Source organism: Rattus rattus, chromosome 18, assembly GCF_011064425.1.
Source record: "Rattus rattus isolate New Zealand chromosome 18, Rrattus_CSIRO_v1, whole genome shotgun sequence".
Lineage (NCBI taxonomy): Eukaryota > Metazoa > Chordata > Mammalia > Rodentia > Muridae > Rattus > Rattus rattus.
Window position 1 is genome coordinate 13260149 of NC_046171.1, and position 19729 is coordinate 13279877.

The 19729-nt window shown below is 39.3% G+C and overlaps 1 long non-coding RNA gene across 1 annotated transcript in view; it reads right to left on the reverse strand.

The window, feature by feature from the left end:
- LOC116887698 overlaps window positions 1–19729 on the reverse strand; it is a 386781-nt gene that overhangs the window by 205325 nt on the left and 161727 nt on the right. The window contains exon 2 of the long non-coding RNA XR_004386232.1: window positions 10667–10719. This is a non-coding gene — a long non-coding RNA (uncharacterized LOC116887698). The remainder of the gene's footprint in view (window positions 1–10666; window positions 10720–19729) is intronic.

Sequence of the window (19729 nt, forward strand, 5' to 3'; positions counted from 1 at the left end):
TTATGCTTTCTTTTGTTTTATTGGATTTTTTCATTTCCATTTCAAATGTTGCTCCCTTTCCAGGTTTCCCAAACAAAAGCCCCCATCCCATACCCATCCTCTTCTTCTATAAGGGCATTCCCCTCCCCAACCACTCCCTCTTCTCCCCCTCCACAACATTCCCCTACACTGGAGGGTCCAAACTTGGCAGGACCAAGAACTTCTCCTCCCATGGGTGCCCAACAAGGCCATCCTCTGCTACATAGGCATCTAGAGCCATGGGTCAGTCCACGTGTAGTCTTTGGGTAGTGGTTTAGTCCCTGGGAGTTCTGGTTGCTTGGCATTGCTGTTCCTTTGGGGTTGCAAGCCCCTTCAACTCTGTCAATCTTTTCTCAATGAGTAGTCATTGACCTAAGAAAAATATCAAACCCATGATTTTTAGACTTCTACACCCAAAAAAGACTCCCAAAAGTTGGTAGACAATTTTGGTTATTTATGGCAGTGACCCATGTGCCTTGTGACAAACTAACTACAGCAAATGCAACTTCTCCTTTTTCCTGCATTATCTTTACTTTCTGAAGCAGATCTTTATGGACAAAATGAACCTGTCAGTGATTTAAAGCAATGAAAAAATTATCGGCTGTAAAGCATATATGTTGTGTGCACACCAGTATGTTATTTTAACTTCTACTCTTAAATTGATAGAATAGGGTCTATGGAGATAACACAGTACATTGAAGGAATAGCATAATGAGCATTGAATTTTTCCCTTAACTAGTTTATTCAGTTTACATCCTGCTGGCAGTTCCCACTCTCCTCTCATTCTCCCCTCACATGCCTCCCCCTCCTCTTCACTTTTGATTAGGGGGATGTCCCGTCTTGGTACCAACCTCCCTGGCACCTCAAGTCACTGAGACACAAGGCCCATCCTCTGGATTTTATCGCCAGCTCAGGTAAAAAGCTAGCTATGGTTGTAATCCTAGAACTCCTACAAGCAGATGGGACGTGTGGACAGGAGAATCACTTACACGTAACCTGGAGTAATCTGTACAATGACCAACACAAGAAGAGAACCCCTGCTTCAACTGGGTAAGAGGCACGAAACAATGCCCCAAAACTGTCCACTCACCTCTGCATGAATGGCTTGACACAGAACAGCCCATCCTGCCCCTATGCAGAAAGAAACACACGTGCACAAAATAAATAAGTGTCAAAATCATAAATCAATCAAGAGCATAAATATACACACCTCACAGGCAAGACTCTTAAATGCCTGATCTGTTTTGAAGCTGGAGAAATGGCTTAGCAGTTAAGAAAAGATACTCTTCTTACAAGGGTCTGGAAATCAGTTCATGAGTGTCTGTCACTCCAGTGCCTTGGGATCAAACATCCTTTTCCGGTCTCTGAAGGTACCAGCCTACATGTACTTATCGCCCGCCACACCACTGACTAAAGAACAAATCTTTAAAAGAACAAAACCATCTCTGTTTTTAAATCACGACGCACGTTGCTTCACGCATGCTAGTTTAGAGGGTAGTACCGTTAGCAGAATTCCCAGGGTCCCGTGAAAGAGAATATGGAGAGGCAGAGGGACCTACGAGCATCTCCTGATACATGTGAGTGAGCCAAGCAGAAAGAAAGTCAGTGGGCAAGGAGTCTTATTTACAAGTCTGGAGCAAATCCAACTCTGCTCAAACTCTAAATCTCATAGGCAAATCGCCACATTTGATCGCTCAGGTCGAATGATCTCATCTCTTCCGCGAGATGGGTTGTGTCGATGGGCCGTAGAAACCAACAGAGTCGCTTTACTCCGTGAAACCTCCAGGTAGATCTAAGCTGCCTCCCTCGATGTTGCTGAACTTCTTGTCAGGTTCCTGTTTCCATCACCTACCTGCCTGGGTTAAGCGCCTCTTCAGTTCTTCCTAGAAAACCGCAGGCTCGATTTATCATCGCATTTTAAGAGATTGCCCAAACACTCTCAACTATGTATAGTTTGGATGTTAACAATAACACTTACATCCTAGCCTGATCTGAATCCTTTTTATCTGTTTTTATTTACTGGTTTTATATTTTTAATCAAAATATTATTATGTCACTTCCCCCAGAGCCTACCACGTCCCTTCCTCTCCAACCCTTCCCACAACCCCGACTCTCAAATTGATAGCCTCGTTTCCTTTGATGATTACACTGATTTGAATCCTTTTAATTGCATCCTGAGCTACAATTCCAACATGGCCCGTCTTGTTAAATGTTCCATGAGATGACTTTACGAGCTGTGTTACCTACCGGTGGTGATTTACTTCACAGAGCCCTATATATTAGCATCCATCTATATTGGAAACTAGTCCAGTTGCATGTAACATGCACCAGTGATCCGACTCGCTAAAGAATTGATGACTCTCCAAATTTGGTAACTCCCATATTTTTAATATTACGGCAGTTAATTGTCAGGAAAATAAAATTGGAAGGTAACGATCCTTGGTGCAGACAGATGTCTGTGCGGCAACAGTTATCCTGCCTCAGGTGTGACTACACGTTCTTCATACATGGAGAACAAAATGTGCTTGTTCTGCTGGATTCTTTAGGATGGCAATTGGACAATGGTAGGTACAGACTAGTTGTAAATATACTAGTGTGGTTGTAAACTCCAAAAGCAACTGGCAGGTAAGTCAGGCCAATTAGAGTATGCTACGTGATGACAGAGAATGTTCAGGTATTTCCTGGTTAACCCCAAAGGCATCTGGCATAGTGGGCTGTCTCCTACCTATCTTAGGGTCTCTTTAAGTGTTCTCATCTTTCGTCAACTTCCTGTGAATGTGTCTTAATCAGAGCTTCTATTGCTATGATAGGTTATCATTACCCAATACAACTAAGGGAGAAAAGAGTATATAGCCTCTTCCAAGTTATACACAGTCATCATGGCAAGAGCTCAAGGAACTTACGGGCAGAAACTGAAGAAGAGGCCATGGAGGAGTGCTGCTTACTAGGCTATTCTACTTGGCTTGCTTAGAAACCTTATAAATACAGCCCGGGCTCATCTGCTAGGACTGGTACAACTCATTGTAGTCAGAGTCTGAGTCAGTTATCACATATGAGTCAGCAATCAAGGAAATGCGACTCTTTTCCCAGGCATACCTAGGTTTGTGTCAAGCAGAGAAAAGCTAACCAGTACAATGATTAACCTAATACGGGAGCAAGAACTCGCCCCACACTAGTATGCTCAGGTTACCATTAATATAATGATGACCGAATAGAAAAGAATTCTGAAATAGTTCCTTACCTATCATCCCAAGGGGCCATAGAAAATTGTCTCCATAATTTCAGGAGGTGAATGAGACAAGGTAGATTAGATAAGCTTTGATATATTAAGTGCACTGAGTGAATGCTTATTTTTTCTTTAAAGAAGATTTTACTTATTTAATACTTGTGCATGTGTGCATAAGTATGTCTGGGCACCATGTGCATGCAGATGCCCACAGAGACCAGAAAAGGGCATCGCATCTCCAGGAACAGGAGTTACAAGTGGTTGCAACATGCCTAATGTCAGTGCCAGGAACTGAACCCAGGTCCTCTGCAAAAGCAGCAAGGGCTCTAAACCACCAAGCAGTCTCTCCTGCCTCCTTACTATATTTAGAATAGAAAATGCTAATCAGTAATGATCATTAGTAATTACATCCAAAAGTTTCAATGTTCACATCTACAGGGAGGAAAGAGTGTATTTTACTCCAGGTCCAAAGCACTCAGTACCTTCAAGAAAAGATCATTGTTTGAAGGTCATGCAACTTTTATGCCTTTATTTTATAAAATGCCTGATTAAAAATGAAAAAGTTCCTTGTAAAAACATTTCTCTTCCTAAACCTCTTTGGACGGACAGAATACATAAAATCAAAAGAAAGATCCATATATTCAATACTCCGCATTGAAGGCACACTCTAGGCTTGGCAGTAAGAGCCCTCTTTGATTTTAAATATAATTGTATTTATCTCTTTTAGCAAAGAATTTCAAAATTAAAACTGCACTGCCCATGGGCCAGTGAGTTCGAGACATGATGCAAACTTTAAATGAGTACAAAGCAAGAAGGAAAACCATCTCTTTGCTGAACATATTTAAACAGCGTAATAGACTCAGTAGTAAGTCAGAATTATCTGAGAACTATCAGGTATGTTACTGTTACAAACATTTACGTAGATGGCTAAAGTCAAAACAGTGGCAAAGCACACATATTAAATAAAATGTAAAGTACCACGAGTTTTATAATAATGCAAAACTCTCTGAATGACAACAGTGAACTGAACCTTCCAAGGAATTTTGCTGATTAATACGAAAGATGGCGAGAAGATTGGAGGGAAGTGTTGGGCTGTCTGTTCTATATCGTTTATTGGAAGAAAACCTCCCTTAGATAGAGTGTCTGACTTCCACAGATTCGCAGGAAGTTGACAAAAGATTAGAACACTTAAAGAGACCCTAAGATAGGTAGGAGACAGCCCACTATGCCAGATACCTTTGGGGTTAACCAGCAAATACCTGTATATTCCCTGTTATCCCGTAGCATACTCTAGTTGGCCTGACATACCTGCCAGTTGCTTTTGGAGTTTACAACCACACTAGTATATTTACAACTAGTCTGTACCTACCATTGTCCCATTGCTTTGAAACACACACACACACACACACACACACACACACACACACACAACACAGGATATATACTGTGAAACCCTTGCCTCCTAGGAAAAGGAAGAAGAGGCAAAGAGATAGGCTGGTCTGGAGAAACACTGTCTGAGGGGAGCTACTCCACATTAGAGGGACACAGTCAGTTTGAGATCAGCACATCACAATACAGAGAAATACAATTCTAACATTTCAGAATATTCAAATGGCGGTTGAAAATTGTAAGCTTCTCACATGTTACTGCGTACCGGACCATCTTTCCTAATCCACTTAGGACATCACATTGGAATGCATGTTAAAGGGAATGCTTGCTCTCGGAACTAACAACAGATTTTTCAGCTAATAAGGAATAAGGCATCTATCCAGGCCTGGGAGTCAACTGTATTGGAGTCAGGTCGCTGAGAATGTTCTGGTTTCCACACGGTTTGCACGAGTGAAACTGAGCCTGTACGACCTCAGATCCAGCAGTTGTGTGTAAGTTTGTAAGAGCTGCGACCCGTGACTGAGAGTGAGGAGCAAGAAAAGCTTGGTGTCTCTCAGCATAACATACGTGTGAGGCAAAAAGTCAGAGACAACCAACCGTCAAGCGAGCAAACAATGCTTAGAGAAGTACAACATGCAAATGAGGGTGACGTCATCAACGGCCGATGCCTCGTTTCATACCTAATCTACCTCTGAGACCTCGGAAGGCTCAGCGATTACAGAAGTTTGTTACTGTCAGGAAGAGCGACGTTCTCAACTTACTTTTTCTTGGTAGTTTTGAGCCCTTACACTTCTTGGACATCATTGAGAATACAGTGAATGAGTGGGTCAGAACAGGATTTTTTTTGGCGTGGACTGGTAGCCGTAAAGGTGATAACACAGGCCTCATCCATCACAGCCGCGGGGACATCATCATACTGTGGGAGAGTACTGTACCCTAACCAAGATGGCAAAGCACAGAGAATCTCCCCATGGATGGCATGGGTTAGAGGAACAAGCAAAGTCGTATCTTGTGGAAAAGGCGACAGGGGGTGGAGGGCCTAATGCCGCACACCATCTATAATATTTTGAGGTTTTAGTAATGTCATATTAGGGTATCCTATTCCCCCACCCAATGTACACAGGCACCTCTACCTAGACATAATTTTTGATTGGTAGGGGCATAAGCCTGATGAAGGGGTCAATGAAAGACTGAATTATGTTTAGTCTTAGAGAGACTGAAACCCTCCCAATTGGCGAGTTAAACAATTAAAGTGGCTTTCCTACCTATTTATCCCATGTTGGTGATAAAATACAGAGACTCAAGAAAATGTTGGGTTCTTCTTAACACATATGGAAGAATTTTTTGAGTCTCCCGCAGCTCTAGGGTCTAATTTTGGCAACAAGTTATGGTGACCTAGTTGGAGGAGTATATGACTTCCTAAGGGTTAGTGTGACCAGGGAGAAAACATGGGAGAATCAAGGCCACTGGTAAAAGGCGTTGGAAGGTGGTGCATGACATATGGCAAAGAAAAGCAAGGAAGACCTGCACACAAAATATCCCAAAAATAAAAAGAAAGGGGACCAGAATAAACCATAACATAATAAGGAATAATGAACGCTATTGGGGAAAAAAAATCGATCTGGAATATTCCACCCATGGATGAAGGAGACATAACGGAGAAGAAAACAAGACAATTTGAGGGTGAAAAAGATATGAAAAAATAATACTTCCCTCATTTAAAGAAGATCACATTTTTAAAATTGAATTTCCAGAGAAACTTAATGAGAAGCATTATGAAAGATGTCCCTTCCTGGAATTTTAAATGTTAAGGGCAAAGGAATGCAAAAAGGTAGGAGGGGGGAAAATATCACTGAAAGACACAAGAATTAGATAAGCCCTGGATGGTCTATATCATTAAATAATGGAGTAGATTAGACCAGCCATCTGCTGGGGGTGAAGGGGTCAATTTAAAAATTCCATCAGTTTAAATATCCCATTCAAACAAGTACTTCATATTTAACCATCCTTGAAAATCACTGTCTGGACATAGACATGGTAAATAAAACACAGTCTTTTCTAAGTTGTCTGCATGAAGACAGAAAAGTACTGGAACTTCGTAAGAAATTAGAAGTTGTGTCTAACATGCACCAAGAGGAGAAATTTAATAGCCAGTGCTTCTAGTTAATCTACTGTTTCCTACATGTTATTATAAAGACTACCAAATGCGATACAGTTGATCCTTGGCTCATTGTATGAGAGAAGCAACTGGACCTTGGTTCTTACCACAGTGGTTCACAGCAATGATTTAAGACACTGGGTGACTTGGACTTGAACAGTGTAACGTGTGTGTGTGTGTGTGTGTGTGTGTGTGTGTGTGTGTGTGTGTGTGTGTGTGTGTGCATGCACACATTTCTCTTTGAAAGCACAAAAGCATTACTAAAAATTAAGTTAAATAATAGAGATGATGATTAAAGATTAAACTATTTACGTACACAAAAATTAGGTGGGCTGTGTTTTATTATACAAAATGATAGGTAAACATCTCTTCAAACGTGTAAGTCTAAGCATGCGTATTTATAACATCAAAGTATGATGGAAAGGCATATTGATATCCAGAGTGTTCTAGGTAAGGATTTCATGGAAAAGGCATACATCAGAGGCTCTGTTGTTCCTTGTCACATACGACACTCTCCCAGCAGTCCCCTATGCTGGCCCTGGAAAACATTTGTAGAGTGTCAAATACTTTAGCTCACAGCATACAATTTTCCTCTAGTAAATTATCCGTGAATGACTTGGCAGCTACCGCTGCTGAGCCCATGGCATCCGCAACATTAGGACTCAGGTGTGCTTTTGTTTGGTTTCTTTCACAGGGACGTGGGCCCCTTTACCTAAAACTTGATGCCTAGCAGGAGAGGGCACGCTAACACAGCGCATTGTTACTGGAAAATAAAGGCCATTCGCGAAGTAGGTGTTGACAAGAAGTTAATAATCTGTGGCTATCTATGGGGCATTTATGAACAGAATGGGACACATTTCAGGTTGGCTGTACTGTATCCCTGTCCCAGGCTCCTTCAAGCCTCCCAGGATGGTTGATGTAGCTAGAGCTGAACCCAAAAGTCAGTTTTAGGAGCAACCCAAGCTAATGTGAAGGTAACATTGGCAAGACAGACGTAAAAGTAAGGACACAACAAAGTTTAAGATAAAATACTAAATCAAGAAGCATTCTAGATTGACCCAAAAAACTATATATATATATATATGTATATATATGTATATGTATATATATGTATATATATGTGTGTGTGTGTGTATATGTATATATGTATATGTATATATATTCTAAATTTGAGATAACTGCCCTTGGACTTATTTATTTTGCAGTGTGTAATAAAAGGAGTGATTTAGTGAACGTAATCTATGTGTTAAAACCAAGACAAGGAATGGACAACTAGAAACCAAATTCCACAAAGAAAACAAAAATCACATCTAAATGAGGCAAACTATATAGAAAGACAGTATTTTAAAAATTCATAGCAATGAAGACAGCCAACACCGTCAGCTTTTGTGTGTGGCTAATGTCCTTTGGGCTTGCTGGTAAGAAATAAGACATTTTAAGTATTCCAAAAAAGTTCCGAAAGTCTCTCTTACGAGCACTGATTAAAAGAGCAGAATACCAAATGCGGCCAACAGATTTCTTTTGCATTTACCGGCTACTGAGAATACGAGGCATTTTCTTGTCTCAATCATTCTCAAACTATCCTGCCATGGACTATCTCTACATATTCATCGCCCTGACAGCAGAATCATGAATAAATATGCAGATAAGAAAGCAGAATTGCATCCCTTTATCTTTTAAATGTGGGACATACATAAAAATAGATACAGGGGAGCAGATTACAAGAACGAACAATAAAAATAAGCAGAGTTCATTCTCTCCCATCCCGATAAAGTAGAGCGAATAGGCAGGTCCTGTCTATCTGTGTGCGTTCACAGCTCTGCATTCTTCTCCTGACAGTCAGTAATCAGGGCTGAGCGTTTAAGAGAGCACAGGCGGGTTCCCTCTGTAGCTTTTATTTCACATCTGTAGATTGGCCGTCCCATTGCACCACTGGAGCAGTGGGAGGAAGCAAGCATGGGAGGGCACAGCTGGCAGAGTCTAAAAGATAGACAGTGAGTCTTGAGCTGAGCGTCAAGTGATCCTTTTTGAATACTCTGGCAACGACCTAAAGAGCCAGGACAGTCAGGATCAGAGTCATTTCAGCCCCAGCGTAGTTTCATAACTGGTGATCTCAGAGCAATGTCATAGAGATGAGAGCTTTGCCTCTGAGCATTGCATTCTGTGGTCAGGAATTATTGCTTTTCTCTCTAACACTGTATGTATGTACACATGTATGCATGTATGTGAGTGTGCACATGTGTGAGTGTGTATGAATGTATATATTTAATTGAAAGATATTTTTGCTTCTTTTGCATTCATTAACTCAAAGATAAGAGAATACTCAATCTCTATTGTCTTGAGGTAAATATCACAAGAAATTAAGCAAATTAATTTGGCTGAGGGATTGTTTTTTAATTATACCTAGTACTTAGTGCTTTGTGAAAAGCATACGTAGCACTGGTAATGAATAAACCCCAAAATATACGGCAGCAGGGGACATTATGTTTAAAGAAACAAAACAGCCGGCACAATGCAAAAGTGTTATTTTTTTATTTAACTCTGAAGTTATTTGTTCTGTCTTCCTTTAGGAATATAGTCAATAATCATAAAGCATTCATGTCTAATTTCACTCTCCCCCACCCTCCGACACATGCACCAAATCCACAGGCAAACACGAGAGAGACAGCGGAGAATCTCAACACTTGAAAAGACTCCAAATTCTTCCGCCCCGATGTCTACTTTTTTTCAAAGTTCTGATGAAAACTAACTCAACAAAAGCCGGACTGGAAAAACTGAGCCTCATGCTTCTCCCTTGATTTATGTAGCGTGAGAAGCAACTAGCATCCCATGCAAAAGGGAAGCTCAATTTCATGGATTCAATTTTCATTTGTAATGAAACCTGTCACTTCAAGAAGACCTTTCTAAAGCCTTCCTCTCCTTCAACTTCCTAAACACCAGGGTCAGAAATGTGGCATCTCCTACCTGCCCTTTTTCTTCCTTACTTTTTAACAAGGACTCGAGCAGAGAACTGAGAAAACTGTAGCAGAACGAGTCTCCCCAGAAACGGAAAGGGGCACGTAGCAAATGTTTTGTCTTAAAACTTTTCTCTTTATGTTGTACAATACATAGGCAGAAAACTATAGCATTATGTTATAGTCACAGAATATCCAAGTTCATTTTCATAACGGTCAATATTTTTCCCAATTTAGGCAAAAGCTAAATACTGGAAATTAAGACCCTTAAAGATATGAATGCCATGCTTTTAGACTCAACACACGGTGCACTATAATTTTAGATTTTTTTTTCATAGCACCATGAAAGTTATAATGGGGCTTCTTTCTTTCTTTTTGGATAACTGTAGAGAGACAAATGCCAGGTACATACATACACTATAGAGAGATGATAGACAGATGATAGATGTTTTAAGAGAAATGTTGGAGAGACAAATTATACAGACAGGCAATGATAAATGATGGATTAATAGATCCTTGATTGAGGGTAGAAGATGATATATATAGGTAAGTAAATGATAAATGATATGTAGAAAGGTGATACATTGATGGTAGTTAAAGGATGGGTCAATGAATAGAGAGACATATTTCTACATAGATGATTATTGATGATAAATGATGAGATGATCAATCAACCATTGTATCACAGTTGATGCATGACATTTCTCTACAAAGCCTTTGTAAACACTTTTTACTCAGCTTCCCACAGTTGATATTGACAAGAACAATGGAAGAGGAGATGGTTCTTAACTGGGATCTCAGTGTCCTAATCAGTCAACAATCACCAATATTCGACAACAGACAATACGTAGGTACAGCTTCAATTTGGCAACCAATGAAGTTTGAAATTTTTACCTAAATATAAAATAAAATCAATCTTACCTTGTTTGCAGAGCTTGGGGGCGGTGGCATTCAGAGCATGACAGTGCAAATTCCTGTAAACAAAAGAAACCATTGAGTCCAAGCATTTGAAAACTTGGAGAATTATGAAATAATAGAAGAATGATTACAGAGTCTTAAATATTTTTTCATAAGTTCTGGAGCTGTAATGTTTTTGTTATTGTACTAATTACCACAGAGAGAAACTCAGTATGTTTATGTGTGTGTGTGTGTGTGTGTGTGTTTGTGTGTGTGTGTGTGTGTGTGTGTGTGAGAGAGAGAGAGAGAGAGAGGAGAAATAATGAATCCTATTACTTATGTTTAAAATGTCATTTTCACTTATTTTTTTTTCAGTTGCCCTAATATTCAGGGACTCATTCCACATGAAATTTGAAATTCTCCAAATTCTACAAGAAGCTCAGAAATGATGGAGCATGGTTAGATTTGTTGAACAAATATTTTTTATGAGGACTGGCCAATATGTATACTTGTGTGATATATTGTCCCTACCAGAGTAATAAAATGACGTGTTGAAAATAAACCATATACTTTATATGATTTGTTAAAAATGTAAAGGATAATGTAGTTCAGACTGCCATGTTTTGAAGACAATAGAAATAAATTCTGAGCCAAGTAATAGGTGTGTTTATTTTATGTTATTTTCACAGTTTTATTTGTTATTTTTAGCTGTATGTATGTGCATGAGTGTCTGTAGATATGCCCACCCATATGTAGGTACCTGTAGAGACCAGAGGTTTCAGATGCCCTGGACCTGCAGTTATAAGCACTTGTGAGCTTCTCAATGGGGTGCTGAGAACCAAAGCCATGACCTCTTCAAGAGTAGCATGTATTCTTAACCACTGAGCCATCTGGCCAACTCCTTATTTCACTTATTCAAAAGTATAAGGTTTGCCCCTTTGGCTTTGGGACAAGATAGGTGAGTTAATGTTGAGAAGAGGTGAAATCCCTACTATCAGCCCTGTAGACTCCTTGTATATGCTAGTAATTTCAGCAACTCACTCCATCTCTCAATTTCCACAAAACTACGTACAGCTCTCAATATTTACATAATAAATTGTATTATATGTTCAATCTCATTGTAAACCTAATGATAGCCTCAGTAGACTTGGGAGTTTTTGAAAGAATCGAAAAATAAGATTACACAGGTAAGTCCAGGTGACTTGCTGATGTTAGCATAAAGCAAAGCAGCTCATGATGAACGGAGGATGTGTGGAGCCTGAGCCCATGTCTGGGGACAGAATGTTTCCTGAAAGTCAGTATTTTGCCCATAGGACATGCAGAACACTTAAAATAAGACATGGATGCTATTTGGTCATTGAAAGGATGGTTGTCATTCAAGAAATTATTCTATGAGTGAAACTCAGCAAATGAAGCCCCTGTATGTAATTTACTTGTGAACCCATAGTAGTTACTTGTGGAAGGAGCAGAATCGAAAGGGGAAGAGAGCTGTATTCTGATACATCGAGATGATGCTAAATTCTTATGCAGAAACTATTCCCGTGAGATATTTGAATTTTTATACACCCTTCGCTCTTCATATCTTATTACTCATTACGTGAATACAAAGCGATTGTTCATCTGTGATCTACTGGTGCTTTATTTTCTCCTTAGCTGACAACAGTGACTAGAACGGCCTTCCAAATTCACACATTTACCATCTGAGAGCTTATATTTCCACTTCATGATTAAAACATGTTTTGTGTATTTAAATAAAAGATATAGTTAGAAGATGTCATTTTTGGCTAAAATGTCATACAAATAATATATTATTAAATAATTGTTTGTATGAATTATATTCAACAATATATTATTATATAAGTATATATTATTAAATAATTTAATAATTATTAGATATGTATATTTAAATAATTTTCAGTGATGAGGTTATTGAATGTGCACCTGAAATTCTAGTGCTTTGGGGGTGACAGACAAGATACGTTCAAGCTCATTGAGTCCTAAGTCTTGTGAGCTACGTGCATAATTAAAACATCTCTTTACCAGAGAAAAACTCCACTGATTGTTGATCTGGGAGCTCTGTGAGGTACAACAACATCCTGCCTGGAGAAATGTGCCCAAAGAAACAACCATGGCTCACTGGCATGCATGCGAGTAACCAACCATGTTCTGATTGGATTTAAAGCCCAGAACCCACACCTGGAACAGTTATCAGGACCAAGACCACAGAAGAGCAATAGGCGAATGTAAGAGTCTATCGATATTATTTTGCTAGTAAGATATAATATTAAACCAAATTCTGAACAACTTCTCATTAGATCCAAAGACTAATATGCTTCTTGAATCTCCTCAGAGACTCTATTTGCAGTAGATAATGATGAACACAAGAATCCTCAACTGGCCAAGGCACAGAGAATAGGTGACTGCTAAGTGTGATATGATTAAAAGAAGTGTTTTAAACTAGCAATTAGCTAAGCCTCTAATGAGCATTTCCCAGTTGTTAATTATGTATTTCCTTTGTTTGGAGTGTGTGATTTATTGTGAGAAAATAATCTGAAGTTTGTGTACAGCAACCAACTCGCTCTGCTGTTGTTATCGATGTTGCACGGTTTTCAGGAGCAGACATTCATCTGCTGGGTACCTTGGATGCTATCAGTTGGGCATAGCTAGCTTTGCCCAGGTATCTAAAGGCATATTGGTAAATAGATTTTAAAAATTGAACATGTAGGGCTAACTTCTAGTCTGTACCAGTGTCAAGAAATAAATAATATAGAGTAAACGTATATGAGGGAGTAATATATGCTCAGTCTCCATGCATTCATAAGACAACAGCAAAGGTAGGGAAAGACAGACAGACACAGACAAACGTGTTTTTGCTTATTTAGCAAAGGCACTAAGTAAATTAGTGATGTAAATGAAAATGAGTGAAATTCCCAAAGGCACGAAGGGATTTTATTCTTCATTGTCACACCAAAAATATTTGATAATTCATGCTCCATGGGTTTCTTCTGTGATGCTTTTGAGGTTAAAATAGTCCTATCTTTTCTAAAACCACAAATGTATCCTTGGAATAGATCCTAACTTTATTTTAACAAACAACTACAGATAATAATGGGGAGAATCGTGGCTAGACTTAACTCTCATAACTCTACATAATGTGGATGTTATGCTAAAGTTTAATTCAATTAAAAAAAATGAAGCCATGTTAACCTAAAGATATTCCCAATATGATAAATACTTTCCAAAAGTTTTCAATATCAGGAAAACTAAATGAAACAACATTACTGTTTTCTAATAATTAAGGAATGAGAAAGGTCCTGGCCACCACATCACTTGTTTGAGAGATTGTGAAAATATATATATATATATTCCTACACACATACGCCTCCCACCCTCACATATATACATACACAAAAACACACACAATATATATGTATACTATTAAATATATACTATTGTATAAAGTATTACTATATATACTAATATATATCATAAAATATATAAATATTTAAGATATATACTACCATGTTATTATATATGTAATATATAATATACACAATAGATACTAACATAATTAATAAATTATATATACTATATATTCTGATATACACATATATACTATATATGCTAATATATTATATATTAGTAGTATATATTAGTATACAATTAGTATATATACATGATATATATTTAGTATAACATATATAGTAGATATAGAATATATATAGACTATGCATATACATGTATAATTTTATATAATATAATTATGATTATATGTATATTTATATACACACATATAAAGATACATATGTATATATATATGTACATGTACATATATGTGTACATATATATATGTACATAATAGGATTTATTCTCCACATCTGTATGATTGCTGCCCTTGACCCTGTATAACCAATGGTGAATTACATGCAATAGTCCGCACGCTGGGAGCACCGACATTGTGCACACAACCTCTATGAAAATTCTCCAGTGCCCAGCTGCTTCCTCCAAAAAGAACCACAGCATTAGGTGAACAGCTTCATTTCCAGGGAAGGTAGCCTGAGAGGGCATAGTAATCAGCGGGAGACAAATGGAAACATTTAAGACTCACAGTCAAAGGTAGGCAGCGAGGCTCTTCCTGACCCGGCTGGTGTGCGGATAAAAGTGAGCTACGGCAGACTCCTGAGCTCACACGCTGGTCTCCTACCTTTGGGAAGGTTCCCCTACACTCACAGGCTTTATAGGCTAATTAGAAAAGGAGCCTCAACTCTAAGTAACAATCCTCCTTTGAAAAGCATTCCATGAAACGTCTCAGTAGGAGGAGGAACCTATTATCTGAATTTAGACTGTCTAGGTATCAGAGAGTCCTATCTATTCCTATCCGGGGGACAACACAGCACCCCCATAGAGCCACATACTCATTGTGCCTCCTATAGGAAGGATGATAAAGGGTGCTAGCCTCAAGACCTGGAAGCTCCCAGATCTTTTCCCTGTTGACCAGGGCATGGTCCACTGACACATGGAGATTCACAATTTTCTCAGAATGAAGACAGGACACAGACAGCAGTCTTATCAATAGGGTGATGATCTACTCTTAAAATCTTCTGAGATGAATTGCAGAAAACAGACTTAGAAAATAACTAACGGGGTTGGGGATTTGGCTCAGTGGTAGAGCATTTGCCTAGCAATCGCAAGGCCCTGGGTTCGGTCCCCAGCTCTGAAAAAAAGAAAAGAAAAAAAAAACTAACAGTAGAATAGTTTAATTTTTTCTCATCAGTCATGATTTCATAATGGCATATCTGAAAATCTTCATATAATCACTACTAGCATTTACCAATTGTTCCTGGTGATAAAGTCTAACACAAATAATTTTTTTGACAGTATGACGTGAATGTTTCTCCATCTAGCTGTTGGAATCAGGGTCACTTAGCCACCAATGGCTCGATATAAGGAAAGCAAGCCATTGAAAACATCCTCTGCCAACTACAGCACAGAAATTGGTTATGCCTTCTGTCTTTGTACTGAGTGGCTAAAATTAATTAACCTTAAATAGTCTTTTTCATATCTTATCTTGTGGTAGAAAAGAAATGACTGTAGACCTAGGGTAATTTGTTGTTGTGTTGTTGTTTGTTTGATGTGTGTGTGTGTGTGTGTGTGTGTGTGTGTGTGTGTGTGTGTGTTTATTTCATGAAGCTAACACAGGCCATGGCAGACCAGGTAGGCAGATGATTTTGCCAACAGAGATATCTAATACCAGAATGAGTTGTCTTCACTAGGGTTTATATTGCCACAAGAAACACAAACAACTAATGATCGCAAACAACTTGGGGAGATTCAAATGGTTAATTTCAGCTTACAGTTCAGGTAATGCTCCATCACTGTGGGAAGTTAGGGGAGGGACTCAAATTAGGAACCGGAAGGAGGCCTGAGGCAGAGCTATGGATGAAGGATGAGGGCACTTACTACCCCCACTTGCTCGACTCAGGACTAGCTACATGGGTGTAGCACTGTACTGAACTTCCATGGACCACTTACCCTAGGCATCATTAATCAAGATAGTACTCCATCGACTTGCTTACAAGCCAGTTGTGTAGAGGCATTTTTCTCAATTCAGATTCCCTCTTCCCAGGTCTGTCTACATTTAAGTCAAGTTGCCAGAAGAAACCCAACCAGGACACAGGGAAGGGTAGGGACACAGGTTACCTACCACAATTACTCTCTGCTTTAGATGTACACTATCTCTGAATATCTGTGCTCGGTCTCTCTAATGAGTCTATAACAAGGAAGGAAGAAAGGGAGAGCATAGGCTTGAAGACCACTTAGCTTTGTGTTCGTGGTGCATTTTCCACTGGGTAAGTGATGGCGGTACATTGGACATGGCCATTTGCTTGAGCTTAGGGGAGTTTTCATTGCAATATATGTTAAAAACAAACAAACAAAACCAAACTACTCCAGTCCAGTCAACAAATAGTGACTTTTATTTCTCATTCTTACCTGGCAAGACATTGGTGAAGGTTCCCATTGCCCTTCTCTCACTCAAATTAAAGAGCAGAGTAACCTCCGCCAACATCTTGGTGGGTGGTAGTAATGGGGGGAGTGAAGGAATAAAAGCAAGTGGCATCACCACAGTGAAATGAACATGACAGTAAGTCCTGTGTGGGAAGCCAGGCCATCACCAAAGAACAGAGTCATGGCCGCTGTGCGAGTGAAAAGCCAGCTGTGATGAGTGTTCAAAGCAGAAGTTGCAAAGCACTGCTCGCTGTCTATCTATGTGGGGAGTTGAGGCTAACATACCCATGGTTTACATACCCATGCTCCCTGGTTTACAGATATGTCCTGCCCACTTGCCAGTTCAGACTCCACAAACTCATAAGCTAGAACACAAGCATTATTCTCCCTTATAGTGTTTGCCTAGATAGGCTTGTTGTTGTCACTGCAAAGTAAAATAAAATAAAATAAAATAAAAATAAATGTGAAAAATGGAAGCAGAACAAAATACAAGTGCTAGACAAAATCATTTCTCCATAAGCATGGGGGCTGGTTTGGACTCATGGCCATTCTTGGAAGTTTAAAGAATAGAGTTAATTTGTCACAAGCCTGAGTGGCATATCCCACACATCACCGAGAAAACAGCAATCTTACAGCCAGGGCGCATAGTGGCAGCATCAGCCTACTTACTCTGAGTGCGTTCCATCCAGTGAAGGATCTCTACTACATATGTGACAGCTACCATTTTGGCAACTACAGTTAGCCTTGTTCTTATCGTGACATTGTTCTCCTTCTTGTAGCAAGACATCAATGTCCTCAGTGTACTGCTTTTATTGGATTCAGTATATGTCAAGGAAGTAATTTCACGCTCTAAAATTAAAGATAAAAGCAAAGTGGAACCATAGAACATTGCCCCCTGGGCTCCGTATCTCTTCTTCAACTCGAGATTCATAAAATTTTATCTTCGGATTCAAATCGCATTTCATGTTATTGTATTTTTAAAATATATTAATTTAAAATGCTAAGCCTACATCTTAAGGTTTAGAAAAAGTAAGAGGAGAAACATCGTCCCATTTATATAACTCTGAACCCTAAAAATACATCTGTCAGAATTTCGTATCCATCTACATAAAAGGTCAAAAGGAGTGTAACTCATTCCAACTTCAATATTCATATGGCAAACTGAAACTGATTTTCACCAATGGTAAATACTTGACATCCCTCGCTTAACCTCGTCTAAGATCAGTGGTAGGATGGTGTGTGAAACATCTCAGACTAGAAAACATACCTATATAATAGAATGCAAAAAAACCTCAATCATTTCACATAAACTTTTGATGGTGCATCCATGTCAAAGCATGATGGGTAGGATGAAGGAACAAGTTAGGCATGGTGATTCACGCCTACAACTCTAACATCCAGGAGGCTGAGGCAGGAGTATCATTAGATCTTGCAAGTCAGTCTGGGCTACTTAGTGAGGTACTTTAGAAAGCTCATGAGGAACCCAGATGTGGTAGCTCAGACCTGTGATCCTGTTCTGTAGAGACTGAGGCAGGGGGATCACATACTTGAGGCTAACTGGTGTTGCATATGAGTTCCACAATGGCCTGTCCCACAGACTGAAATCTTTCCTCAGTCAAAACAAATAACCAGAGAGACAGGGGAGAAGTAAGAGAAATGAAAGTCCTGTTTTGAGATTGTTTTTAATAATAGTAATAATCACCATCTATCAATTGTTTTATAATAATCACAATTATCACAGTTTCTATTGTTACTCTATAAAGCAAAACTTAATAGCAATCCTTCACAATCTTAAGACAAATCTAGTGTATTGGGTATGAAAAAAAGGTCCCATAAACAAACTGAAGGGAAACATTAGCTACCCAATCCAGGTCTTGTCATTAGGCATATTACATAGTTTCTAGTTTGATTCTATGTTGCTATGGTAAAACACTGGCCAAAACAAACTTGGCAGGAAAGGCACTCATTTCATCTTGCAAGTTGTAGGACACCATTAAGGGAAGACAGGCAGAATTTCAAGGCAGCAACCCAGAGGCAAGAACTAAAGCAGAGACCTGGTAGTATATTGGCTCCAGTTCTTCTTAGAAGGGGGAACAAAAATATTCATAGGAGGAGATATGAGACTGGAGCAGAGACTGAATGAACGGCCATTCAGAGCCTGCCTCACCTGGGGATCCAGCCCATATACATACAATAACCAAACCCAGACAATATTGCTAATGGCCAAGAAGTGCATGCTGACAGGAGCCCGATTTAGCTGTCTCCTGAGAGGCTTTGCCAAAGCATGACAAATACAGAGGCGAATGCTCGCAGGAAACCACTAAACTGAGAACAGGGTCCCCATTGGAGGAGTTAGAGAAAGGACTGAAGGAGCTGAAGGGGTTTGCAACCCCATAAGAACAACAATATCAACCAACCAGAGCTCCCAGGAACTAAACCACCATCCAAAGAGTACACATGGACAGACCCATGGCTCCAGCTGCATATGTAGCAGAGGATGGCCTTGTTGGGCACCAATGGGAGGAGAAGCCCTTGGTCCTGCCACTGGAACTTCCAGTGTAGGAAAATGTCAGGGCAGGGATGCAGGAATGGGTGGGGGAACGCCTCATATAAGAGGGGATGGAATAGGGGGGCTATGGATAGGGAAAAGGGGGGTAACATTTCAAATGTAAATAAATAAAAATATCCTATAAAAAAGTATATTCTATCATGCCCAGCACCCACACGTATTTTCTCTTATCTTTTCTCTTGAGAAAAGATATAAAATAGTATCCACAAGTGAATGCTGGCTCCAACCCTTTGAATATTATTGTTATCTGTAATCACTGTAAACGTATATGGACATGATTCTGTTTCTTTTACTGAAATCCAGTCTTCGTTTGTGTGAGGAATTTTTGCTTGAGAAATGAAGGATTCCACAGATAGAGTTTCCAAACATATTATCGAATACGTGAAACCCTACACCGATACATTTTTCATGTTTCCTTTCATCCCTCATGCAAGGAGTTCATCAGCTGACCTCTTGGCCATTTTGTAAGAGGGCCCCGCAACAGTTCAGCTCACTTACAAACTGTTAAGAAA